This window comes from Mustela nigripes, chromosome 4, assembly GCF_022355385.1.
Source record: "Mustela nigripes isolate SB6536 chromosome 4, MUSNIG.SB6536, whole genome shotgun sequence".
Lineage (NCBI taxonomy): Eukaryota > Metazoa > Chordata > Mammalia > Carnivora > Mustelidae > Mustela > Mustela nigripes.
In genome coordinates this window covers 40,292,069-40,319,124 of record NC_081560.1, presented here as the reverse complement: position 1 = coordinate 40,319,124, position 27,056 = coordinate 40,292,069, and the positions used below count along the sequence as shown (strand labels likewise).

The 27,056-nt window shown below is 43.0% G+C and overlaps 1 protein-coding gene and 1 pseudogene across 6 annotated transcripts in view; one reads left to right on the top strand and one right to left on the bottom strand.

The window, feature by feature from the left end:
- Positions 1–27,056, bottom strand: part of ELMO1 (engulfment and cell motility 1) — a 521,901-nt gene that overhangs the window by 453,735 nt on the left and 41,110 nt on the right. The gene's annotated exons all lie outside the window — the stretch shown is intronic.
- LOC132014980 (small ribosomal subunit protein eS21-like) lies at positions 2,713–3,284 on the top strand (annotated as a pseudogene).

The following is a 27,056-nucleotide window of genomic DNA, read 5'->3' as shown; positions in this document are numbered from 1 at the left end:
GGCCACACTTTTTGTCAGCCAATCAATACATGATTTTGTTTTATGTGTATTTCTGTTAAAGACATCTTATTTAATATCTATTGCTGATTCACTGGCATTGAACTCATGACAGGAGCACTGTAACATCTGCCTGACAAGTTTACCTAACACACACATTTTCTCTTAAGCAGAGCACAACCTTTTGCACTTAGGAGACCTTTGTGGGCAATGTGCTCACTGGACAGCTCGAAATTTTCAGTTTGCTGCAGTCTGCAATCTGTGAATGACTGCAGAAGCACTGTAAGCACTGATGGAGAGTTATAAATAAATACTCACAAGTATGTGAATTCACAAATATGAAATTCACAAATAGTGAGGGCTGGTGGAAGCTTATTTAAAGTTATACAGCTGCTCTAGAGTAAGGAAGGACCCCAGAGAACATCCAATTTCACAATCTTTGTCCATTCATTAGATCAGTACTAACAAGAAAAGAAGTGCTCTTTCAAAAACAGTACCATTACTCTAGGTAATGTATAAGTATTAGGTATACCTGATTAAAGGTATTATAATCATTAGGTATAATGATTAAAACGCTTGCATTTCCATTTTGTCAAAGTTCAGTAGATAATGCAGATAGAAAGAGGCAAAACTCTTCCTCATGAAGTGGACAAACATCTGTATAAAAGTACTCAGTAATCCACAACTCTGTACCACTTAAAATTTAAATGGCAGGAACTAGCTACTACTTCTTAATGACAATTCACAAGGGAACCCCAAGTTATTTATAATAATAGCAGGTGAATTCTCAATGCCACGTAGGCTCTGAGATTAACAAAAATAGGAATTTATGTGATTACAAACATTTTTAAGAGTCAAAGCTTGAACCATCTACAGACCAATACCCAGGTAAACTTATACATAGAGCATGAGAAAACCAATAGTCTTGCCTCTTTCTAGACTACAGGGGTGGACAAAATCTTTGACAAGTTTCCAGCACTTAACCACTCTCACTATTCAGGAAGTCCCCTCTACAATGAATTTATCACTTCTTAGTAAATTTTTATGTCCTCTTTTAAAACACATTCAAAACAAGGAGACCAAGCTGCAGGTTTATGAGCAGTATGAGTTAAATATTTTAAATTACACGTTAGTTTTCCATTCAATAATTTAAGACTATTTAAGGCTATTTAAGAATCAAGCATAAGAAAAATACTTCCCACTGGTCCACTTTATTCTAACTGGCTCTCTTGGCATGTCAAGACTCACATTGCTCTGTTGATACAAGATGATGTTTGAAGTGTCTCTAGCTAGTTGATAAAATATTAAAGGCAATCTAAGAAACACTTGCCTTACACCAAAAAAAAAAAAAAACACACAACAAATAACAACAAAAAAAAACAAGTCTTCCTCCTACCATTTAGAAAACACTAGTTTGGTGGGGGTAGGGGGAGAAATTTGGCAGAAAATAAACTAAACTCAACTTAGAGTTCATAATTGGAAATAAATTAATATTTACTAAAAAAATTCCAATAGGAACATGAAATATACCCTTTGCCCAGATTCCCCTATGCTAACATTTTACTCCAGTAGATTTATCTCTTTTTCTTGTAATATTTCTGAACAGTGAAGGAGTTCAGAGTATGCCACCCCCAGAATGTGCTGCTCTAGCATAAGGATTATTGTGAGCTGAAGGCAAATGTTAAAAGAGCAGACACAGGATGAGCTTTCTGTCCTCTGCCAATCTGCCTGAAAAAAGAACATAAATTCCCCCATAAAGGTGTCCCCTGCTTCCCAAACCAGGAAGAAGACAATCTTATCATGTAAGGTGGGGTGCCATGGAAATACACCTGTACAAACAAGCCTCACTAAATTAACAGTCATCTTCCTGTAGTTGCCCTACATATTCACCTTCCCATAGGTGCTACTCTTGAAAGCCCAAAACCCTTTTTTGTCTGTATCACTTCTCTGAAATTTATTGTTTGTTTTGTTAAGAAGCTATATAAGCCAAAGTTCCAACCACCCCTTTGAGTTACATATTACTGAGTTTCTCCCGTGTATATGCATGCTGCACTTGTTAATAGACTTCTGGTTTTCTCTCATTATTCCACCTTTTGTCAGTCTAATGTGCAGGGCATAAGCTGGAGAACCTGGAGGAATAGAGGAAATAAGCTCTTCCTTCTCCTGTACCATCTATGAGAAAGTTGCAAACGTGATGCGCTTTTTTTCCTTAAATACTTCAATGTGTATTTCTGGAAATCAAGAACATTCACTTACATAATCACAGCACAATTATCAAAATCAGGAAGTTCAAATTGATACGATACTATTATATAATCTATAGGCTTTATTCAAATTTCTCTAACTGTCACAATGATTTATCATAAAAGAACAGAGTTTATTTCTCTAGTCCAACAGCTAAGCGAGGATCACTTAGTTCTTCAGTCCTTTTGTGTGTGTGTGTGTGTGTGTGTGTGTGTGACCTTGACATTTTTGAAAAGTAAGGTTAAATCTACAAAAGTTATTTTGTAGAATATCCCTCTACTTGGGTCTGTCTAATGTCTCTTTGCAGCGAGATGCTGGTAATGGATTTTTGGCAGAAATGTAACAAGAGTGGTGTCAGACCTCATATCAAGAGGTAATGCAGTTGGTTTGTCCCATTGGTGAGGGTATCAACTTTGCGTACTTGGTTACAATTCTATCTGCCCAGCAAGTTCATGAATTTTTACTTGTCATTTATGTTACAGGGCATCTGACACAAAAATTCTGAAATACTTCACAAATGAGTCTACTTACATAGTTTCAATGGCTTGTATTTTTTGTTACAGTTTCAGAGTTTTTATTTGAGTTTTGATCTTTATTTTCTACATATTTATTCCTTTTATTACCAAGTACAATGTTTCTACTACCTTCCATTTTTATCTTATAATGTGTGACAAGAAAAGTGTCTAATCAAAGATTATTTTAGGCAACACTTTAACGATGTTGGTTATGGCTGCCCGGGGAATGCAACGCTTCCTTTCTATGCTCCTGGCAATGGGAGCAGGTATGTCCTGGACATGCAGAAGAATGCTGGCAAATTTGTGGACCTCCACATACCGCAAAAATACTCTGCCAGCAACCACATTATCATCGCCAAGGACCACGTGTCCATCCAGATGAACATGGATGAGGCTGACAAGGGGACAGGCAGGTTCAACAGCTAATTTAAAACCTGTATCTGTGGGGCCATTAGCAGGATGGGTGAGTCAGAGGACTCCATTCTTCAACTGGCCAAGGCTGATGGAATGGTTTCAAAGAACGTCTGAGAGGATCACAGATGTGGAATATTTGCTGTCAATAATAATTCTCCAAATAAATAAATAAATAAAATGATGTCAGTTTTTGGTAAATTTTCAAATACATAGGTGGGGTGGATTTTCAGGGGGTTCTTCTATATGTTACTTATGGTTTGTGTAGAACACGTTACTTAGAGAATCCATGGAATGCCTATACCTATTCTGGTCACACAAACTGAAAACAAATGCATACAAATCATATGCCAATGTACACACTGTCTCAGTACATTTGGGCCTGTTGTAACAAAGAACCACGGACTGGGTGGCTTACATAAGCCACAGAAATATATTTCTCACAGTCTGAAAACTGGAAGTCCAAGGTCATGCTGCCAGCATGGTTGGATTTCTAGTGAGACCCTCCTCCTGGCTGCAGACTGTCTACTTCTCCTTTTCATCAGCACATGGCAGAAAGAAAAAAGTGAGCTAGCTCTCTGGACTCTTCTTCTAAGAGCACATACCCCATTCAAGAGGGCAGAGTCCTCCCACGTAACTACCTCCCAAAGGCCCCAAACCTCAAAATACCATCACACTGGGGATTAACTTTCAACATATGAATTTTGGAGGGACACGACCATTTAGTCCATAACACACATTTAATTACTTATGTTCAGGGGCGCCTGGGTGGCTCAGTGGGTTAAGCCACTGCCTTCGGCTCAGGTCATGATCTCAGGGTCCTGGGATCGAGCCCTGCATGGGGCTCTCTGCTTGGCAGGGAGCCTGCTTCCCTTCCCCTCTCTCTGCCTGCCTCTCTGCCTACTTGTGATCTCTCTCTGTCAAATAAATAAAAAAAAAATCTTAAGAAAAAAAAATTATAATCACTTATGTTCAAAAAGATTAATGAAATGATACAGATGCAAATAAAAAGCACCAGTCATTAGAAAAGATACAATATTTATAAACAAGAGTGATGAAAATAATTAGATTGCAGGAAAACAAAATTCATTTGTCAGAAAAACACTAAATTCTAGATCTACTCAAAAGCCTGCCTCAGAAATTTGACCCTGACAAACTACATCTTTTACTGTAATCTGTAATAAAACTATCAAGGATTGCACATGCATAAAAAGACACGAACGCAAATGAACACAAAATTATTTGAACTTGCGGTCTTGTTGAAATAACACTGCAGATATCATACTGAAAAATATACAGAATTATTTGAAGGGTAAAAAGTACATATTCTATACTTTGTTTGGAAGTTCTAAATATAGCCAACACTGCCGAGGAACTGGTTTAATATTTTCCAGCAGCAAATGTGTAAGCTTCCTTGGACAGTGCCTGAAAATCTACCTCTTAGCTGTCCTCACTGGGACTCAGGCATCCTTGGCCCACCGGAGTCCATTCTCCAGGATCATCCATTTAAGACACAGATCAGATCACGTCACTGCCGTGCCCAAAACCTTGCATCACATCACACTTAAAAAACATTCCAAGCCATATTTATATCCCGTCGGCCTCTATGGTCTAGCCTCCACCCATCTCTGCACTTCTTTTCCTGCCCCTCTCCAGGCCAGCTATACTGGCCCTCTGTTCTCCAGCACACCAAGCACAGGGCTGCTCCTCTGCCTGGAACATTCCCCACCACCACCACCACCACCACCAAATTCCCCTGTGGCTTGTTCCCTGTCTTTACTCAGGTTCTAATGTTGCCTCCTTGGAGAAGCCTGCCTTGATCCCTAAGCACCACAGTGCCCTGTCCTTCCCCCCTTGCTTCCTATACATTCTTTTCTTACTGGTGCTCCTCAAAATCCGACATTATTTCAGATAACTGTTTGCTTGTTTATGTTCTGGATTCTCCACTAGGAAAGAAGCTTCAGGTGAGCGTGAGTGTTTGGCTCTCCAGCATATTCCATCTAGAAGTCAGCCCAGCAGCACACGTTGACACCTATGAAATATGTGTTGAATGAAACACTGAAGGAGGGCTTAGGTTTTCACCTAACAAAATGCACGCACACATACACACAGATGTAGAGAATACGGAGGTGACAACTCTGCCCTTGCGTCAGAATGGCCTGGAGAGCTTGAAACTGCACGCACCAGGTCCAGCCGCTGGAGATCTGGATTTGGCAGGCATGACCAGGCTAAATTCTGAATCAGAGCCAGAAGCCAGAAGTCTCTTACAAGAGGCTGAGCTACCTATTAACTGAAGACTAAGGCTCCTCCTCTTCTGGAGGTTTCCAGGGCAGTGTTTCAGATGCGGTGCTTTAGCCGCCCACTCTTGGCTATGAATGACCACCTAGAAAAGCCGTAACTGCACCCCACAGTGGGATGAGCTACAGTGACCTCATCCTCGGCCTGGAGCCCACTTCCTTAAGGAATAAACATACTCTCTTAACCAATGTTTTTATTTGTTGACAAGAGGGCATCCGCACCAAGAACGCAGATTTCCGTTGTTTTGGAAGCCGACTGAGTGTGCAGGAGGTTGGGGAGGGAGGGAGGAATAAGAAAGAGTAATCAAGGAATAGGTTTGGATGAAGGGCAACAGGCTGCAGGGAGAGACTGTTCTTGCCCTGGGAGACTCACTGAGAAGAGGATCACAAGGTGTCCTGATTGGTTTACCAACAGTCTTTAATGCTTATCTCCCAGACCCTGACTCTGGACTCAGCGCATCTCACTGAACCCTCTCATTTATTTACAGACTAAATGTCCATGTCTCCCAGAATCCCTATGTTGAAACCTAATTCCCAGTGTGATGGTATTTGGATATAGGGGGTTTTGGGGGGTGATCAAGTCATGAGGGTGGAGCCCACATGAATGGGATTAATGCCCTTAGAAAAGGGACCCCAGACAGTTCCCTTGGCCCCTCCACCACATGAGGACACAGCAAGAAGAGGAACCAGGAAAGGGGCTCTCAGCAGACACCAAATGTGCAGACGCCTTGATTTTAAGACTTCCCAGGCTCCAGACTGTGAGAACTAAGTCTGGTGAGGCGCTACCTACACAGACTGTGTAGCAACCTACACAGACTACTGGGTAGTCATTATAATCCCTACTGTATAAATGAGTAAGCCACAGTATAGAGCCACTAGGTAAGGGGAAGAGCCAGGGTTTGAACCCAGCTCCTTGGCTTCAACGGGAGATCCACCACCTCCTGCTGAATTGTGGCCAGTGCCTCTATCTCCCAGCCTCCCACCCTCCAACACACTTAGCCAGCATAGCCCTTGCTTTCTTCAACAACTCCTGACCCTGCATGTGCATTAGAATCACCTAGAGAACTTTCAGAGGAAATACTTGAGTCCTACTCCCAGAGATTCTAATTAATTAGGTAATGTCTAGGCATTAGTACTTTTTTAAGCTTCCTAGATAATTCCTTTGTACAACTAGAGTTAGAAACCACTGTTCCAGGTCAATAAGAAAGGCCAGGCCTCAGTGGAAGTACCACAAACAACATACACAAAGAAGGAATCCCCAATTCAGAAGAAATCAGTGAGTAGCTTGGCTTAGAAGCTTCTAGAGCTAGGGATGTGGTTCTAGCCCATCCTGAAAAGAAGCCTCAAGTCTAGAATGGCAAAGACTGTTAGGGCTACCACAACAAAGCACCACAAACGGAGTGACTTAAACAACAAAAATATATTGTCTCACAGTTCTGGGGTTAGAAGTCTGAGATTAAGGTGTGGGCCAAGCCATGCTCCCTCTGAAGGTGCTCAGGAAAGATCTACCCCAGGGGTGCCTCCAAGCTTCCAGTAGTTCCTTGACTTGTGACAACATAACTCCAGCTTCCCGAGGCACTGTCCTACAGTGTGCATGTGTCTATGTTCTAAAACTCCCTTCATTAAGGGCCCCAGTCATCATGGATTAGGGCTTACCCTCCTCAGTATGACTTCATCTTAACTAATCACATCTATAAGGACTTTATTGCAAAATAATGTCATATTCTGAGGTACTGGGGGCAAGGGGAAGACTCCAGCCTATGTCTTCTGGGAGGGACACAATTAAACCCATAACAGGCAGGTAGAGCCAAACGCTGGGGTAGCATGCCCCAAGGACACACTGAGGAACATATTCTTGAGCCAGATGCCCACTTCACTCACTGTCCTGACAGTTTACAACATGTGTGTATACACATTCAAGGCCCAGAAAAGTCCTTCAGTAAAGCAATCTGTCTGCTCTGTTTATCCAAATCTATTTGACCATAAAACTGTTTCTACCTCGCACCTGTTTAGGAAACCCCACAACCGTCTATGTGTAGAGGAACCATGATGAATTCAAACCTCATGTGAGCAGCATATGCACCCAGGAGCAGACCATCTGATATGGAGGCCGCGGGGCTTTCCTTGAGAAAACATCCAGAGAAACTAGAAACAAAAGGTGAATGATCATGAACTGCCTTCTTTTACAGTACAGTAATAAGCAATCCTGAGTCCTATGCCACCTTCTCTGTGGCCAACTTTTTATAATACGCTAATTCATCTCACAGAGTGCTATTTCAGCCCTCTGGGAAGTTGAGCTTGGGGTACAGGAATAGTAGGGTAGGACATGTTGTAGCCGGAGGAACCAAATGTCCTCCTGGATCCCCATTGATATTGAGCGGCTTCCTGGAGCTACATGAAAGCTGGAGAAAGTTGCTCAGGCCTTCTTTCCTTCCCTCGCCCATCAGGAATCCACTCCAAACATGACATGGTACCTCCGTTACAGAGAAGACCACAGAAAATACAGCTGCCACCTGCCCAACACAGATTGGGACAAAAACTTTGGGAAAAGCTGACTTGAAGGCACACACAAGATAATCTAACACACAGTGTGGCTTCTAAAAATGAAACCATATAATTTACATATATTTGAGGCAAGATTTTGCTCAAACACTTCTTTGAACATAGGGAACCATGGGCCATTTCAAAACGGAAAGGCATATGTTTTTCAGGTTTTCACTTTTGAGCAAACCAGACTTTCTAAACTTTTAATTCAAGAAAGAAATTACAATGCACACCAAAGCAGTACTTTCCCCAGCAGCAAATTAGAGAGGGCTAATTTGTGGGCACAGCCATGCCCTGTTATCTGTACCTTGTCACTTTAATTTAGCATACCCAAAACCTCGTCATTCCTTTCATTCTTTTACTTCTCCACATAGAATTTTAGCCTTCATGCTGGCTTTCAAAGAGTCGAAAATAAAACCAACCCACATTAAGCAAAACAGCCACATAAGGCCTTTCCTTTATGTGTGGAGAAAAAGACTTTCAAAGTTCAGAAGAAGGATTTTTTTTTTTTTCAAAGCACTAAGTAGTCTTGGTAATGTTTTTAAAGATCTATTTTAAAACATTGAGTTTTTTTCCCTCCATTGTGCTGACGTGCATGTGGACAGACATGTGGATTTCCTCTAACAGAAGCAACAAAGTTGTTACTTGAAACCTGTACATTTCAATCCCTTGCTAAAACATGACCCCTGTACAAGAGTCTGGAAGAGCCACAAACTGTCAAACTAGGAGACACACTTTCCATCCTCCTGCCCTGTGGAGCTTTAACAGGCAAGGATGACAGCATGAGCTCAGGGGACATGCTGGTCTCCAAATCCTCAATATCCTGCTCTTAACAATAGCGAATCCAGCCATCCTTGGAGCACAGGAAACAGACTGTCAAAGAGTTGTAGAACCGAGTGCTACTGCCTTTACCTACGGGCGGGCATAAAGCATGAAATACAAGTGTCCCCCAAAATCCTTTATTAACGCTCTGGCACCTGCTACCCTCATCAGGGAGAACCGTTCTCTGAAACAAAAAATAATTATTGTAAACAAAAATACATGTCTTCCACAACCTTGTAGGTGTCACTTGGCTTCCACAATCTCCTGGCTGTCCCCATCCCACCTGACTCTCCATCCTTTAGAAATGCACAACAGATTTCCCAGCACTCTCACCTCACAAGGAGCAGAAAGCGTTAAATATGCATCACCTGTGCTCTCATTCTGTAAATCATTTGGTTAGAAATACTAGTCACTGGGGATGATTGTGTATCGGTCATCACAGCGGCAAGTTGTAAAAATGCACCACAGACAGGGAAATGCAGACTCTTTGGAAATTCAAGTGGTAATTGGAATTCAGAGCTAGGACCCTGCCATAAATCTGTACTTTGCAGCTGTCATTGGGAATAGAAGTCTGCCTCTTGACGGAGCAGAGACCCGAAGCCCATTCCAGGGAGCACTTCCTTACACAGCTGTCAGCCTTACCACTTGCAAGAGGAGGGATCCGTTTCACACCCAGCCCATGCCCCCTCGTTGAGGGGAATGCCTGGCAGAGCTGGGAAGGGCAGAACTCTTTCCAGCACATGGAAAATCTGACTGACAGAGGCACAGCTTAGGAGGGTACCCCAAGGATCACATTTCTTGATACAGCCTGCCTTTATTTTATTATTATTCTCTGACTCCCAGATGCAAGGGGGCCCAGGGACAGAATGAAAGTGAAAGTTATAGGTCCCTCAGCGGACCTCAGGGCCTACCTGCTTTGAATAGCATGTTTCAGGTGATTCTATTTCTAATCCTTTCTCTGGGCCACAGAGTTTGATACTCATCACAGCCCCTCACCCGTTTAAAAAAAAAAAAAAAAAATCAAACAGATGGCAAAAACTAGTGCCAGAAATCATGCGGGGCTTTCAGTTTTGCTTTGTTTGCAAATGGAAACCAAGTCTGCTCCTACAGCCTTGCAGACACTTACCACCTTGCCCCCCAGTCTCTTGTGTCTGCCCACCAGGTGCTCTGCGCACCTGGTGACCCGGCGGTCATGTGAGAGGACACTGTGTTTGCAGACATCCCCCAGAGATCACAGATGGCCATGCCACCGCTCAGCAGCCGACCTGGTGACTGTATAGATGCTGCTTCCCCACCCCCAACTGAACCTGGGGTTCAATTTCCCATTGTATGGAGACGCCAAAGCAGGCATGTTCTGGTTACCCTTTCTTTCTTTCTTTCTTTCTTTCTTTCTTTCTTTCTTTCTTTCTTTCTTTCTTTTTCTTTCTTTCTTTCTTTAAAATATTTTATTTATTTATTTGACAGAGATCACAAGTAGCAGAGAGGCAGGCAGAGGGGGAGGAGGGAAGCAGGCTCCCTGCTGAGCAGGGAGCCCAACGTGGGGCTCAATCCCAGGACCCTGAGATCATGAAGTGAGCTGAAGGCAGAGGCTTAACCTACTGAGACACCCAGGCGCCCCTGGTTATCATTTCTAAAGGCATTTGTGTGAAGGCCTTATCATGGCATGGAAAGAGGAGAAAACAAAATATAAAATTATACTACATTGAAGACCCTTACCTTGGATGAGTGTAAGCCAATCCATATATGTATATGCTCCTTCTCAGCAAAAATCACAACTGCCTTCTAACCCTCCTTTGAAGAAGAACCTGGGATGCACACCTGAAAGCACCCAGCCCTTCATCACTCACAAAAGGACCCAGACCCTTTTTGGCTGGTCCCTCCCCGACAAGCTGTACAGAACCACTGCTTCTTTCTGTGGGCTCATGTGCATTCCAGATTTCAGGCAGCTCTTCAAAAACCAGCTCTGGCACTCAAAAGCCTCAACCAAGGCTGGGCAACCTCAGGCGACACCCACCCGGAGACAAGTGGCTTTTGCATACGGAGCCGTTTGGAACCTTAAGTTCCAGAGCTAAGTACCCAGGGGTCTTACAGTGCCCTGGCAGAGATGTGAGCACCTGTGCAAGAAGGAACTGCAAACACTCCAGGGAAGGGGGGATAGGAGGCCAGGGTGTCTCACGCCTCAGCTGCAGAAAGAGAGCTCTCGTCACCACACACACACAAACAGTCAGCCCCACACGGACTGTGCTCCGAAATCTGAATACCTCTGGTTCACAGAGGAGGGGCACAGTGCTCTCAGAAGGGAAAAGTATCTATTTTGGCCAAAATTCTGAAAGTCTCTGCAACCTAGGAAAATTAAAGAACTCTAAAGATAACAAGATATTCCAAGAAGGTAAGCCTTTTTTTTTTTTTTTGGTCTTTCCTTCCTTTTACACGGCTCCAGACTTTTAAAAAAACAAATAGCAAAAGGGAAGTTGCTATTCTAGAGTACAGCCTCTCTCTAGCCCAAGTTCCCACATAGCTAGTGGTGGCAAGGGGGAGACCTCTAAGGCACTTGAATAAAGCAGTCTATGCCTCTGAGAGTGAAACATGTCGAATCAACCCAGGAGTCAACACAGAATCCTAGAGAGGCAATGGCATTTGAGAGTCCACAACCTGGCTGAGGCTATTACCATATCTAAAGCGAGAACCCATCAGTCAGATGCAGAGAGGTGGCCGACCATGAAAGCAAAGAAAAATTGGAGTCTGGGAAGCCACCCAGCTCTACCCTAGGGAGTACCAGCCCCGCCACAGATTTGCGCCTCCATGTCCCATTGCCAAGTATGAGGCTCCGGTGCAGGATGGAGGAATCAGGCTCCCCTTGCAGGATGCCTCCAGACCTCGATCGTACTGGCCAGCTCTCCTCATTGTGATTCCTTGCTCATCACCCACTGTCCGGGTTACCACCAGGCTTCCCTTGAAGTCCGCTATACAAAGGAAATCTGCCCATCAAAGAGGGCCAGTGGCCCCGGTTACATTTCTCACAGTAAGTCACCATCAAATTGGCATCTTGCTCCCCAGTCGCTAGAAACCTGCCAATGGCGCTTACCCCTGGGAGGCAGCTCTGCTCTCCTGGAGGTGACAGTCTGTCTTCTGAGCCTGTTTTCAGGTAAGGTGACCTGCTGAGGGCTGGCTGTGGGGGGGAGACGATGACACAGGATGCATGTTGGCTCTCAGCCATGCCCCTCAACTTCATCACTGCTTCACTTCCAGTTCAGCTCAAGGAAAACCAAGCCCTTCTTCTGCACAGTTCCATCACCATAAATACACCAAGAGTCCAATCTTATGAGGTCAACCTGTCTGTGGGAACAAGTCCAAGTTTGTCTATTGACTTTTTTTTCTTTAAAAATGTCTTATTGGGGGGACGCCTGGGTGGCTCAGTTGGTTGGACGACTGCCTTCGGCTCAGGTCATGATCCTGGAGTCCCGGGATCGAGTCCTGCATCGGGCTCCCAGCTCCATGGGGAGTCTGCTTCTCTCTCTGACCTTCTCCTCATTCATGCTCTCTCTCACTGTCTCTCTCTCAAGTAAATAAATAAAATCTTTAAAAAAAAAAATGTCTTATTGGCGGACGCCTGGGTGGCTCACTCAGTTGAGTGTCCAACTCTTGATTTCGGCTCAGGTCATGATCTCAAGGCAGTGAGATCCAGCCTGGCCTCAGGCTCCTCGTTCAGCGGCAAGTCTAAGTCTCCCTCTGCCCCTCCCCCTCCACACCTGCATGTGCCTGCTCTCTCAAATAAATAACTTTTTTTAAAAGATTATATTTATTTGACAGACAGAGATCACAAGTAGACAGAGAGGCAGGCAGAGAGAGGAAGGGAAGCAGGCTCCCTGCTGAGCAGAGAGCCCAGATGTGGGGCTCAATCCCAGGACCCTGGGATCATGACCTGAGCAGAAGGCAGACCCACTCAGGTGCCTCTTAAATAAGTAACTTTTTAAAAATTTATTTTGAAGTGATCTCAAATTAAAAAAAAAAAAAAAAAAGATCCTTCTTTCTCTCTTTAGCATTTGAAAGTAACTCAACAACCCCAAGCTCACCACTCCCTGATGCTTCCCTGATGCTTTGGTGTGTATTTCCTACATCTATAACCCTTCTCCTCCACAGCCACAACACAAACATCATCAGGAAATTAACATGTAATACATGTTACATTTGCTCCTTGGACCACAAGGATGTACCCCCAAATGTACTTTATAGCAAAAGGATCAGGTTCAGAATCACCAGGTACTTTTAAGTTGTTACCTCCCTTTGGTCTCCTTCACCCTAAAACACCTCCCTAAGTCTTCCCTTGATTTTTCTAACCTTGGCAGTTTCTGAAATTACAGGCTGTTTATTTTGTATTAAGTCCTTCAGTTTGGCTTTGTCTGATGCTTCCTGTGATTAGAGTCAGGTTATGAGCTTTTGGCAGGAAAATCACGGAAAAGTGAAGCTGCATCCTTTTCCTCGCATGTTACCAGGTGGTGCCTGATTTTGATTTGTCCCATTGCTGGTGATGTTTATTGTTTTCCCCCAACTTGGGTTTGTTTTTTTTGGTTTTTGTTTTTTGGATTTTTTTGGTGGGTTTTGTTGTTGTTGTTTGTTTTTGGTTTGTTTGTGGGGTTTTTTGGTGGTGGTGGTCAAATCCCTACATGTCTGTGAAGTATGCCTGCCCACCCCAAAGTCAGGTTGAGCTAGGGAGGGCTTAACCCTCTCTGCTCCAGTGTACCTGCCTCCTCTTTGGAAGGCACTGTAGTGACAGTAATGACAGCTGATTTATGTAGATGCATTTATATAAAGAAATGGGATAAAGAAGAGAGGAAAAAAAAAAAAAAAAAGAAGGGAGGACATGGCTTTTGTGGCTGAACAACAGAGTATCTCAGATCCTTCTCACACAAATTCTCCAGAGCTAAATGGAGGTTAGTTGCATTAAGTTTTTTCATGCAAGAAAGACTCTGTTTCACCTCTTCGTTCATTCAAGCCACAGACATTTCTGGGGAGCCTCTCCCCGTTAAGCACAGGGACACCAATGCTTGCAGGATGCTGCCCTGCCCCTAGGGGACAACATGGTCTCTTACAGCAATGTTACAAAGAAAAAGCTACAGAGCAGTGGTGAGAAGGAGATGCTTGACCCAGGCCAGGCTGAGAGGGAAGCGGTCCAACACAGGAATGGCTGGCTCAGCAAGGTCTGCACATTCTGCCTGAAAGCCAGTATAAACAGATGGCAGATCAGACTGGTACAAAGGTAAACTCCAGGAGAGGGGAGCCTGGAGAACGAGGGGGGCGGGGGCTGCGTCAGAAAGGCTTTGGATGCTCAGCAAGTCGGTAAGCCCTAGGAAACCACTGAAGGGTTTCGAGCCAACTGGCAAGATCATATGGGTATTTTTACAACATTGAGAGGAACCCATTTATGGAGAGGAAGAAGCAGGGAACAGAGGGAAGGACATATGTTAGGAGACCACGGAAGTCATCTTCAGACCAGAGGCCAAGGAGGGTTCATTTGGGGCAGGAATGGTACGGAGGAAACAGGGGCAGATTCTTTAGAAGCACAGAATGCAATATCCACAGGATTTTGCAGGCATGTGAGAAGTGGAGGAGAGAAAAGAATCAGGAGTGCCCAGAAGGCTTCTGGATTAAATGGCTGGGAGTGGGGATACTTGTAATCAGGATCCAGAATGTAACAACAGTAGGTGTTGCTGATTCAGCACTTCCAAGCACAAAACCAATTTCCCAACCTCTAATCTGGAATCCCAGGGAAGTTACAGTCAAGCCAGTCGGTAGAGTATTTCAAGGACAGAGTTTGCTGCTCAAGACGGATAGCAGGCATGCAGAGATACAGCCCTAGCACGTTAATTATATTTGAGCTCCTAATGTTACCTGTTGCAGTGACTTCTGTGGGCATAGCTGGGAGTGGCTTTACAGGAAGACAGACAGAGAGGTTTTAGTACTTGTTCACCCCTGCCTCTCTCGCTACCACGTACCACTTACGTCTCCCTAATCCCTCCCAGTGATTTTGGACTTGAAGCAGCATATTGTTGACTTAATTTCACAGCACGCCCTTCATGTACTTATTTTTAAGTAAAGTGAATTATAACCAATTTTGTTGTGAGAACTTTAGGAGATCCTTGAGAATAAGTGAAAACACCCCATGGTGTTAAAAAGCTAAGCTTTGGGGTGCCTGGGTGGCTCAGTGGATTAAACCGCTGCCTTCGGCTCAGGTCATGATCTCAGGGTCCTGGGATCGAATCCCACGTCGGGCTCTCTGCTCAGCAGGGAGCCTGCTTCCCTTCCTCTCTCTCTCTGCCTGCCTCTCTGCCTACTTGTGATCTCTCTCTCTGTCTCTGTCAAATAAATAAATAAATAAATCTTTAAAAAAAAAAAAAAAAGCTAAGCTTTGGAACGGTACGCTTCCATAGTGAAAGATGAAAACCCAATGTCTGCCCAGGGCCTAGAAGCAACCACAGTTCTTCTCCTCTCCCAACATTTTGGTTTTTGTTGTTGTTGTTGTCGTTAGTGTAAGGCAAGCTACTTATTGTTTGCGGCCCCGTCTCTCCGTATATCCAAGAAGTATATATTCAAGTCTGAGGGAGGACATAGGGACTTTCCAGTACAGTCTATCCAATTCTACAACTGCATCGACATTCTGCACATTTTCATTTTGACCCATGGAGGAAAAAACACAACAGTCTCATAGTTGTTTCGTAAGCGATCTCAAACTTTTTCCTTCACCTATTTCTTCCTTTTATTTATCCATATTCTTCTGTGCACTCTATCGGGTCACACTTTTGTCATTGCTCTTCTCGCTGAGAAGCCCGTGACTCCTCAGAGTGACATGGTGAAGTTGATCTTGATTCACACAGACCTGGGCTCGTGTGGTGTCTCCACATTATCCTCACCTGAATGCTCTTGAGCCTGTTTCTTCCTAAGTACAGTTAGAGACAATGGTAATAAGCTCACCTAAGATTTATGTGAAGATTAAATTAAGTTCCATTATGCATATGACAAGGATTTTCTCCTTGAGCAAATTTTAGTCAGGCTCCTGAGTCCTCTGCTCAACTAAGCCCAACCATGACTTTCCACCTCTGTTCCTGTGGAGTCCAATTTTAGCAAGAGTCCTGCTAAATCAGCTTAAGAGATGCTTAAGTATCTGATGAATCAGCTTAAGTATCTGATGGAATTCTTCATCTTCCCTTATCCTCCAGGTGATAGGTGATCACCCTGGCCTGCCTTCAGCAAGAATCCTGTTGAGTTGGTTTCACAAGAATTCCCTGTTCTTGATGTTTCCTCTTAGTAATTTTCCATCCACTGACCCCCTCCCTGATGCATGGTTATAAATCTCCACTTTCCTTTGTTGCATTCGGAATTGAGCCCAGTGCTCTTCTTCCCCTATTGCAATAGTTCTTGTAACATCAGGTTTACTGTTTTAACTAAGGCCCAGCCCTCCGTCTTTTTGAGAGAGATGAAAGCCTCATACACTGTTCCTACTGTAAAGCAATTTTCAAACATTAAAAACACGACCTTCATACAAATATAAGGTGAATACATATTAAAGATGTATTTAATTCAGTGAGAAAACCAATGGGATAGAAAAGTTGTTTCAGAGGATTATAGGAGAAAAGAGATATTTATATATAGTTATTGAAAGGACAGCTGAAATAAAATTGTTGAAGTAGATACAAAACTGGGTAATGCCTTGCACGGTAGCAAAATTATATCTTGGGGGATTATTGTTCTAAAGGACAAGAATCATTTGCATTGCACCATTTCCTATAGGTATTCATCTACCCTTACCTACTTGTAAAATACCTTAATCAACAGTAGATGGTAGGGGTGCCTGAGTGGTCAGTCAGTTAAGCATCTGACTTCTGCTTATATCATGATCTCATGATTTCAGGGTCCTGGGATCAAGCCCCATGTGGGGCTCTGCACTCAGTGGTGTGTCTACTACTCTCTTCCTCTTCCCTTCCCCCTGCTCCTACTCTATCTCCTTCTCAAATAAATAAATAAAATCTTAAAAAGAAAAAGCCAATAAAGAGTAAATCAAAGCAAAGCAAAAAAAGACAATACAGCTAGAGAATTAGATCATCCTCGGGTGGTCCCAATAATCAGGGGATGATTTTGAAGAGACACAAAGTTATCCTTTTGTCTATTTGCCTATTTTCAAGTTTTAAGTAGAATTATTTTTTTCTTTATGCTAGAATATCATTGGTGTCCAACAAATATTGACCAAAATTATTTGATAATGCTATATACAAAACCTCATAAGCCTCATGCAAAAAAGTAGTAAGAGGAAAACTCTTAGCATCAAATGCTGTCACTGAACAAGAAAAAGGAAGAAATAAAAAAATGACTGCATTATATTATAAAGATTATTAACCCAAATCTGAGAGCTGAACCCTAAGAAAGACAGAATAGTACAGACCAAAGAGAGGAATTTTCATTAGAAAGAAATTGGCTGGATATATAAAAATTCAGCACAGTCTTGAACTCTAATTAAGATAGAATAACTGTAAAATATATAATAAGTTGAATTTTAGTTTACTTACATTTTAGGACAAGAAATAAAGTAAGACCCAACAGAAGTTCCAAATACTTTTTTATGGCCTCTCACAGTATAAACTTTCTTAATTTCATTTCTTAACTTTTTTATCCCTTTGTATAGCAATGCTTAAAATACGTCATACTCAAGACAGGAAGGGTTAGGTATCAAAGGTTGAGAAAACTGAGAGAAAGTGCAAGGTCACCTTTGAATCAATGTCAGGAACATGTAGGGTAAAAATAACAGCTATCAAAGGCATCTGTACGCCAGTCCTTCGGTAGCATACACACACCAGCAGGGTTAAGGACAGCATGTTAGTGAAGACAGGGTTGGAATCCCTCGGGTGGATTTACCAGGTATTTCTCTTTAGGCAGCCCACATAATCTCTCAATGCCTCAACTTTCTCACCAAGGTGGCCAGTAACACATTTCACTGGGACTTCTGTGAGCATTAAATGAGCACACACCCATACAGAGTTTATCACAGTCCCTGAGGCACAACAGATACTAGTAAATATGTCCTACTTTTTTCTGCCCCCGGGATCACCTTTCGAAAAGATGTGTAAATACATGAAAAGCAAGAAAGGGCTTTTGAACTGTATTCTCAGTCACCTAGAAAGGAAGGAGGTCAGTATCTGTTTCATTTTTCTTTTCCCTTCCTACCTCCGGTATTTTAAAGTTTCTTTCGCAGGAAAACCCAATCACATACTCATTTAAATGTAAGTATTTAATTAATCATCAAAATGTTCTTTCTTCTGAAGCTCTTTTCTTTTTAAAAAAAAAAAAAAAAAACAGTATAAGGAAACTCAGGTAGGGAATCCAAAAGGGACTGACTTCACCAACATTGTTTATCTTCCTTTGTTTCCATTATTTTACTTCCCCCCTAGCATAGGATTCCTGGACACTTGAAACAAACAAACAAAAACTTTTCTAAGCAAGGACACCAAAGGGCAAAATTTTCCTCCCCCAGGGAATGACAAAGAAAGGCAAGAGCCGAGAAGATAGGGCAGACTCTTGTGTACTGCTTCTGCTATCGTCCGCCTTCCTCCATAAATCCCACTCAGAAACCAGAAATAAAAGATGACCTTCACTTTGGCACTGTGGTGCTATTTCTCCTACACTCAGTCCCCTGACAGACTTATTAAACAGTTCTGTGCCCAGTGTGTAAGTCCTTCCCTCACTATTCCCAGGACCTCCATCCCCAATCCCAGAGGCACAGAAAAGCTGGCTCTTCCCAGCTCCTTTCTGGGAACCACCACTCACGGCTTAAGACTAACCTCCCAAAAGGATCATTCCTGCCTTGCTGGCATGTTCCAACCCAAAACTGACTTTCCATTTCAGATGTACTGAGCTACCAGACGAAGCCAGTCTGGACCCAGCTTCATTCATGCTGAAGTTTCACGGGGCAAGGAGCAGACTCCTCAGAGGTGCCCTCACAAGGCAACCACCCAGTATCTGCCCCTGTGAGCCTCCAGTCTAGATACAATGTTGTGCCACTTGATGGGACAAAGATCCTCAGTCTCCCACTGAAGTTTCTGCCCTCCCATCTGGAGCCCACCTCAATCCAAGAGGCACATATATCCATTCCAGGTTCTGGTTCCTCCTGGATCTGTCTTGCTGGTTGTCATTAGCCTACCTAGGCCCTGCCAGGACAGGACTATGAGGGCTGGAATCAAGCCCTTTATTCAACTCATTCAATAAACTTCTTGGGGGAAAGGAGAGCAGGAAGGGAATGATTCTCTCCCAGGACTTGGGGAAGGGGGAGTATCAAGCAATTTTGTTGCATGTCAACCTCAATTTTAATGTAAAGACTTTCAGCCAGTGAGTCCTCACTGGAGGGACCACTGATTTGTTATGAACCCACTCCCAGAAGGCCCTGTGAGGAGTTAGGCCACACTCGTATACCATGCCCTCCACGTCGGCCCCAATGCCAGTCCTGTGCAGGCAAAGAGGGAGGCCCCAAGGACGGGGACGATGAGCCACTGTGAAAGTGTGTGGGAAAGGAGGAAAGGGTGTTTTAAATCTTCTTCTTCCAGTAAACATACATTCACCACCCTTTTGGACCACATGACTGTGCCATCAGTCATAGGAAGAAGCTGAGTAACCGCTTTGGGGCAATTCTAGAAATCTACAGAAGCCCGAAGCCATATTATCTGGAGTACCCTTTCATCAACATCCTTAGGAGATCTTCACATGTCCTTGGAGGACACGTCTCCTCTATAATTCTCAACCCTCTGTCTGCTGTGACATAAAATGGGGATACTACTGTAACCCTCATACCACAGGCCTGCATAAACTCTCTTTTTCCTTGAACTGTTCTGAGAAGCAAACACTGTAAAATATGCAAATTATCTGGCACACACAGAAAGTGTTCCAAAATTAATAATTCTCTTTCCCTTGCATTTACGTGAGAAGGGCCAATTATTCTGGAAGGGCAGGGCAATGGATTTCGTGGCAACTGTTCAGGCTTCTGGGGAGACTCCATCTCTAGTTCTGCCGCTTCTTGGCTGTTTACTAATATGGCACGAGTCTGGTATTTCACTGTGTTCCACTGCAGAAGGAGATCGCACTTACTTTGGAGGGAGTTATGTGCTGTAAATGAGATGACACATGTCGACATGAAACATCAGAAAGCATATGCTCACTTAGAACTGAGGCCCTTTGTCTTGCACACAGCAGGGTTTCTTTATTCAAAAACTGTACCAGTAACACCAGAACGGCCCAGGCGCCCAGGCTAGAATCAGCATCAGCATGTTGTCCATATATCACAGTGTGCTGTGTGAACCATGGAGCCACTGGAGTTATTTCCCAAAAAAAAAGGAAAGGAAAGGAGAAGGAAAAGAAAGAAGCAAGCAAAGCAAAAACAAAACATGTCGGCTTCACTCAGCAGCAGATTCACCCCTTCGTCCTCAGCGAGCACACAGGAGCACACACCTAGTTCTGTTTTGTTTTGTTAATGTATTTTATATGCCATAAGGTTTCATAAAATCACTCCAGGAAATAAAGGCTGGTTACAAAGGATTTTAACTGAATGTATTTTAACAGCCCACAACATTCTCCAGCACACACACAAAAAACAACATCAAATATAAAATACCCATCAGAAAAGCCACGCATTTCACGTAAACATGGGCAGAAGTTAGAAAAGGGGAGAGGAGAACACAAATCATCCTTTCCCGCAGTGACTGAAGGATATTTGATTTGCTATGTTTGAAAAGACTAAGAAAGATCACATTTTTTTACTTTTTAGAGGTAATGCTCGGGCTGCTGACCATCTTATCTCCCAGCTCCAGACCATTTCCTTGTCAAGGAAGAAGAAAGATTTAAACCACTTTCCAAATGGCAAAGTCCTCCTCCTTTAGGACAGAGGACAAAACCAATTTTCTTTTAACAGGTGCTCAACATGTGCATCTGGCAAAGCTTTCAAGACAAAGATTCCAAGGATTTTACGACACACTTAGGAAACGAATAGCCTTGCTTCACCTTGGTCCAAAAATCTGACTCTTCCAACTGATAGAAACATTGACTGTCATCCGAGTTCAGGGTGCTTTCTTTCACTCTTAATACTAGCTGCCCCGCCTTATCCAAAAGAAACCCTCCAGGAGCTCTAACCTGTGAGGAAGTTGGAAGTATGCTTGTCCAGAAGAAGTGGGAGGCCAGAACCTAGCTCGCTCTGTCCCTACTCCCTTCCCCAGCAGGGACCCCTATGCTCATCATCAGAAACTTAGGGCTCATAGAAACACAGTTTGAAGGTGAGTAAACACACCTACCCTCCTATCACAGATGAATGACAACTGAAGTAAAAAAAAAAAAAAAAAAAGTGCCTAGTGGATAAATGGGTGAGGCCTGGCCAAACATTGGAGGGGTTCAGAACAGCCACTTTCCGGCCTCAATGCAGCCAGAGTGACTATATGACCCACCTGAGGCCAATAAAATGTCAGAGGAAATCTGCTAACGGTCAGTTTTCTGATGGCAGAGCCAAAGTAAGAGGAGAGCTACTGGTGTTTCCTTTTCCTCTTTATTCCTGTTGAGCATAAGAGGGCGTAATGCCTGGTGTTCCAGCAGCCCTCTTGAAACTAAGAAGAGCAAGCAAAAGACCAAAGGCCAACATGCTTCATGTGGGTGAGAAGAAGAGGAGAAGAGAGCTTGGGTCCTTGATGACGTCCTTCAGCTATTTAATGAATCTGAAGCCACTTGCTGCTGACTTCTGGTTAAGTAAACAATAAATGTCCTTATAGTAAAAAGCACTGTTGGTCAAGTCTTCTGCTACTGTATCCTACGTAAAAGAAAACAGGTACTTTAAAGTCAGTGTGCTACATCGTAAGTAGCACCTGCATTTCTCCATAAATTATCTCTGAGTTCTATTTTCAAACTAAAGTCAGATGGAAAGTTAAAAAGGAGGAATGGTTCAGCCACCAGAAGACAGTTTGGCAATTTCTTACAAAGCCAAACATTTAGTCTTTATCATACAATCTAGCCATTGTGCTGGGGTTATAGACACGGGACTCCATCCCAGGACCCTGGGATGATGACCTGAGCCAAAGCCAGATGCTTAACCAACTGAGCCACTCATGAGCCCCTGGGTAACTCTTAAATGAGTGTTTCTAAGTGAAGGATGTCAGTCTGAAAAGGCTATAGACTGTTTGGTTTCAACTATGTGACATTCTGGATAAGACAAAACCATGGAAACAATAAAAAGATCGGATCAGCGGTTGCCAGGGCTTTGGCGGCTGGGGTGCAGGCGTGGGGAGGGGAGGCGAGGTTTGTGAGGGACAGGCGGAGTACAGGGAATTTGGGGGCAGTGAAGCCATTTTGTATGATACTGTAATGGAGGATACATGACATTACACACTTGTCAAAACCACAGAGGGCGCCTGGATGGCCCAGTCAGTTAAGCGTCTGCCTTTGGCTCAGGTCCTGATCTCAGGATCTTGGGATCAAGTCCCCCATTGGGCTCCCTGCTCATTCTCTTCCTCTTAAATTAATAAATAAAATCTTTTTTAAAGATTAAAAACATAAAACTACACAACACAGAGAGTGAATCTTAAGGTAAACTATGAATGTTAATGATAATAATGTATCAGTATTGATTCGTTAATCTTTTTATGGAAGCACACTAATATAACATGTTGGTAACAGGAAAAACTGTGTGCAGAAAAGGAAATATATCTTGGAACTCTGTCTTATCTGCTCAGTTTTTCTATAAATCTAAAACCGTTCTAAAAAAATAAAGTCTAGGGGCACCTGGGTGGTTCAGTGGGTTAAGCAGCTGCTTGCAGCTCAGGTCATGATCTCAGGGTCCTGGGATGGAGCCCCAAATCCAGCTTCTTGTCAGCAGGGAGCCTGCTTCTCTCTCTCCCTCTGTCTTACCCCCTGCTTGTTCTCTCTCTCTTTCTCTCAAATAAATAAAATCTTAAAAATAAAAAAATAATAAAAATTAAAAATAAACTCAAGGGAAGAAGCGGAAAGATGAAGGAGGGGACGGGAAGCAAAGAATCCCTGAAGTTAATAAGTTTTCTTCTCAAATCAGTCTGGAAACTCACTCAGTTTCAACATGGCGTGGAAAGGTCTGCACCAGCCCTTCTATCCTCACTGTTCCACAAACCACCCTCCTTACCCCTACCAAGACGGATCTCTGACCTTGACCTTAAGCAGCTCCCGACGACCTCCATCTCCCCTTCACTGTTGCAGGGATCTCCTGAGCACATCCACGCTCTCCAGCAGGGCGCGCCATTATTTGCATTGGGCCCCTGCGCGTGCGCATCAGGGTCCTCCTTCCACCAGCCCCAGCCATGCCCTCCGCTTTCCAAGGCATCCCTATGGTTCCCATGTTATTTTCACCTCTGATAATGACATCTCTGGGGGGAAAAAGATAGTCTCCTTCAGATGCTTCTCTGCATGAATGGAAGTAATAATCTAGTCGATAATAAATCTCCCAGGTCCTGCAAGTGGTTTCCAAAGGGATTCTCGTCTACCCAAGCCTTGTTCACCTGCTCCCCAGACCCGGCCCAGAACTCCGACCACCGTGGAGATCTAGCTTCTCCATGGAAATGGAGCAGTTTCTGAATTCAGTACATATTTATGAAAGGAGGTCTGACAAGCCAGTCCCAAATGTTTCTTGGATCTTTTCTTCTATGGTGTTCTCTGCAGTCTGGATGTGGACTTCAAATTTTAGTTCTAAACAGACGGAGGTTGTAGTTAGGTAACTGACTTGATGGGGGAAAAAAAAAAAACTGTAGTAAAAATAAAAAATCAGGGATTACTTGGCTCAACTCTCTTCCCCTCTTTTTTTTTTTTTTTTTCCTTTCTCATCTCTTCTGAATAAAATGCAAGTGGGCATACCATCAGGATCCTCACTGAAAGTGTGGCCTCTGTGAAATTGGCCGGAAGAAGGCATTTGTTAAGCAAACACATTCCCTGGAGAGAAGTCACTGTGTCCAGATCAATGAAGCATTGGTAATGGGGGCCACCAGCTGGGGACTAAAATGCTTGTGTTAGTTAGCATGATTTGGGGGTGATAATGGGATTTTATCTGAATGAATCATTCCCACAAGTAGGGCATGGGTGTCTTTCATACATTCAGACCAAACAAGAATGAATAATAACAAACAGTTCTCCCCACAATGTCAGGCTGTCTCACAACTCTCAGCCTTTGCACATACTGTTCCCTCTGCCTGGAATATCCACCCCCAGCCTCATCCCCACCCCTGGCCCTTCTTGATCACATCCACATTCATTATTCAGGATACAGTGGGAAACCTGCAACTTTCCCAAAGTGGGTATTGGGTTCCTCCTCTCTGTCCTGTATCACCTGGTACCTATCACCTTTCATAGGGACTATCTGTTCACAGGTCCTTATCTCCATTAAACCAAGAGCTGGAAAGACAGGGCCTCCCTCTTATTTGTCTTTCCAGCTCCTGCAACAGGGACAGCATGCTACCCATAGTAGGCCGTCCACAGATGCCTACTCAAAACAAGGATCACAAAAGAAATAAACACACAAATGGACTTCGTAGCACCCTCCATGTGGTAGATTTAAAAAGCCTTCTTCTAAACAATCTCTTTCAACAAGAAATATTTTTCAGTTTGACAAAATATTACCATGCATTATGTGCACCATTTAGCACAAAAATAAGCCCACAAAATTTAACTCTAGGGAAAGCTTAACTATGTGCGTTATTCTTCCAAAACACCAAGTAAAACAAATACATTTCCATTTGCTTTGATGGACATGAGTATCTGTGATGCGATAAATTACACAACTACACACACAGATGCATTCCTTGCAGGCAATCCTGTTCCTTCATCTCGCATCTTATACAACCACAAAGCAATTAAACTTGGTGTGCGTGGGGCACTGAAATCATTTTTTGCATACTTACTGGGACCTGGGATGCTGGGCTTGTTAATGGCAATGAGGTTGTCTGGAAGATAAGCTTACTAGAGTCGTGGCAGTTTGCAGTGCAGACTGGCTGGACCCCTTCCAGTCATTCTCCAGAGACCTTCCAGAGGAAACTGCATGTGCCTCGGGGGACAGCGCTCTACCCCAGGGGGTCAACTCTGCAGGGCCTATCAGCTGGAGGACTGCCCCCAGTAGCATGGGTCAAACTCACTGGGAAACCCATCCTAATAAGGAAAATGTCGACACTTCCTCCCCTTATCAGTAATTCTGACGTCTACTGCGGGGTACAGACAGAATCAGGAAATCAAACTTGAGCTCCAAGAGATGAGAAAAGCCATTTTAAGGGTATTTTTAAACTGCTCCTAGGACTTTGACTTTAGCTCATTACATCTCAGGGTTCATTCAATCATTCATGCAAATACTTGAGTGCCTTCCCTGGACTCGGCCCTGTGCCAAACACAATCAGTTCAATAAACAGCCATCATCTTGGGGTGGCTGGTCAATTTGCACTATCAAAATTTTTTCTTTTTTTTTTTCCACGTATACATTTCCCACCTTGGCTGTCAATGTGAAAGGTTTCCATTTGATTTGATGCTGAATTCAGCACAAGAAAATAAGGAACATAAAACAATGAGACAGAAAAATATTCTTAGCAAATAAAAGTAATATAAAAGAAGTAAAAAAATACATTCTTAGTATTATTTTTTCATATTAAAATGTAGTTGACTAAAAAAAAAAAAAAAATGTAGTTGACTAGAAGATCCCAAAGGACCGACTGGTTTAAAAAACTGACTCACTACTATTCAGGAAAATATAAATTAAAATAACAATAAGATACCAGTTAAGATATTCAGAGCAAAGAATAAGAATTCTACAGTATCAAGTGTCAGTAGGAATATGGAGTAAATAAGATGACGTCCACTGATGATTAGGAGTGTAAATAAATGAATAAACCCTGTTTAGAGAACAACTTGGTAGTTTATAACAAAGCTGAATAAATAAGCTTTTCTTCAATATTCAAAATAAATAAACAAACAATATTCTAAATAAATAAATAAGCTGTTCTTCAATATTTCTGACAATCACATATATGCTCAGGGTGGCATGGACAAAAAATATTTGCTGAGTAATTTCTTTTTTTTTTTTTAAATAGGCTCCATGCCCAGTGTGGAGTCCAACACAGGGCTTGAACTCACAGCCGTGAGATTAAGACCTGAGCTGAAATCAAGATTTGGACACTCAACTGACTGAGCCACACAGGCACCCCCAGGAATAGTTTTTATATGGCAAAATTGGCAACAACTTACATGTCCATCAACAGATAAATAAAATGTCATGCAGATACAGTCTAAAGGCCACCCAATATAGAGCACTTTAAGGGATAAACTGTATTTACATTCGTGGTTGAAACACAATAACATAACAACAAATAGACCAAACAAGATGGAGAATATATAAATACCACACCATTTATGTAAATTAGAAAATAATACTATATATTTTTCAAGGATATATGCTGTGAGAATATACAAATAAAATTGGTGGTTCTCAAATAGGGGTGAATCACCTTTTGCTGCTTCCTGGGGGACATGTGACAATGTCTGGAGACACTTTTCTTTGACATAACTTAGGGAGGGGGTGTTACTGGACTCTATAGGGTATTGGCCAGACATGCTGCTACCATCCTACGATGTAAAGAACAACATCCCACCAATAAAAAATTACCTAGCCTAAAAGGTCAGTAGCACGAAGGTTGAGAAACTGCTCTAGAATACAGTTGTTTGTAGATTTTAATTATTTAATTAATAATCTCTTGGCACAAATTTAACTTCCCTGGCATGTATAACCCTTCAAAGCAGCCAGTGGCTGGAGTCTGGATGTTACCAAGTCCAAGATACAACATGCCATGCTTCATTTTCCCAGAAGAAAAAGGAGGGGGCGGGGGCGGAAGGACAAGGAAGAAAAGAAGACGACTCTCCAGAGGCTTCTGAAGCATGCTTTCCTCCCCTTTGAAACTTGAGAGATTAAAATGTCCCCAGCATGCTAAATACATGTCTTTTGTGGGCTCCAGCACTATCGTCAAATGTCACCAAGCCTGAAATGGGCTCACACTCGCACTGACTCCTTCCTTCCTTCCATCTCGACCCCTCTCTCCCATGATTCTTCCGTCAAATAGTGGTATCATTTGCTAGTTAGTAACTACCAATTGGAATATCCTGTGAAAAATTATTTGTAAATTATGTTTTGGGAAATTTATTTTTTTTTTTTAGAGAA